General features: G+C 26.0%; 1 pseudogene; it reads right to left on the reverse strand.

Moving 5' to 3' along the window:
- Positions 1-1,053: 1,053 nt before the first annotated feature.
- On the reverse strand, positions 1,054-1,236 carry LOC113374374 (annotated as a pseudogene).
- Between the last annotated feature and the right edge of the window lie 310 nt (positions 1,237-1,546).

Genomic DNA, 1,546 nt, shown 5'->3' on the forward strand with positions numbered 1-1,546 from the left:
TAGGAGAACAGACGCTCATATTCATATTATTTCTTTATCGATAGATGTGTGTTCATACTTATATATATTAAACTCATTTTATCGTCATATTTATATAAAGTATTTTCTGACACTTGCAATTTTTCAAAAAAATATGTTATTAGGAGACAGACGCTCATATTCATATTAATTTCTTATCGATAGATGTGTGTCATACTTATATATATTAAATCATTTTATTTCGTCATATTTATATAAAGTATTTTCTGACACTTGCAAAATTTTCAAAAAAATATGTTATTAGGAGAACAGACGCTCATATTCATATTAATTTCTTTATCGATAGATGTGTGTTCATACTTATATATTAAACTCATTTTATCGTCATATTTATATAAAGTATTTTCTGACACTTGCAAAATTTTTCAAAAAATATGTTATTAGGAGAACAGACGCTCATATTCATATTAATTTCTTTATCGATAGATGTGTGTTCATACTTATATATATTAAACTCATTTTTTGTCATATTTATATGAAGTATTTTCTGACACTTGCAAAATTTTTCAAAAAAATATGTTATTAGGAGAACAGACGCTCATATTCATATTAATTTCTTTATCGATAGATGTGTGTTCATACTTATATATATTAAACTCATTTTATCGTCATATTTATATAAAGTATTTTCTGACACTTGCAAAATTTTTCAAAAAAATATGTTATTGGGAGAACAGACGCTCATATTCATATTAATTTCTTTATCGATAGATGTGTGTTCATACTTATATATATTAAACTCATTTTTTGTCATATTTATATGAAGTATTTTCTGACACTTGCAAAATTTTTCAATCCTATTATCGTTATATATAATCTTTTGTTAGATTTGTATAGCTTTATATATTTTTTTATTTTATTATTAATTCTATAGTTTTTATATAATTAATTTATATAGTTAATTTGAAATCAATTATCGATATTACATATCAATATATTTATATATATATTTATATATATATATATTTAATATGCAATATATGCACATTTTTAAATTTATTATTATATGATGGTTTTTTATGGGCCGATCCCGGCGGTACTGCAATACCGGGCCAACCCGCGGCGGAAGCGGAGCAAGCCCCTGACATTCCGCCAATTTCCAAAAATCAGTTTAATATACTGGATCTGCTATGCAGATACTATCAGATATTAAGCTGATAAGAACAGATGTTTCTTTTTAGATAATGCTGATGATATAGTGTAGGCCATTTGCAAATCTTAAAGAATTTTGATGTATCGCTGTGTATGTCAGACCAAGTATATAACTAGTACAATACGCGGACTGACATATAGCGAGCATATATCTGGAAGAGGAAATTACAATTTTATTGATATATAATAAAACACTACGGGCCAGCTATTAGCTGGTAGTGTGTATACATTTATTCAGCATTTTTAAATCATAGAAAATTATGCCGTTAACATGTTAACGGCATGTACATATAGTATTCATAACATCAAAAAGTATATAAATTATTTGAGCAATAGCTTAGATATTCTTCAGTCT

This window comes from Ctenocephalides felis, unplaced genomic scaffold (genome assembly GCF_003426905.1).
Source record: "Ctenocephalides felis isolate EL2017-DRISC unplaced genomic scaffold, ASM342690v1 CF-g0.4_SCAFFOLD_00104, whole genome shotgun sequence".
Classification (NCBI taxonomy): domain Eukaryota; kingdom Metazoa; phylum Arthropoda; class Insecta; order Siphonaptera; family Pulicidae; genus Ctenocephalides; species Ctenocephalides felis.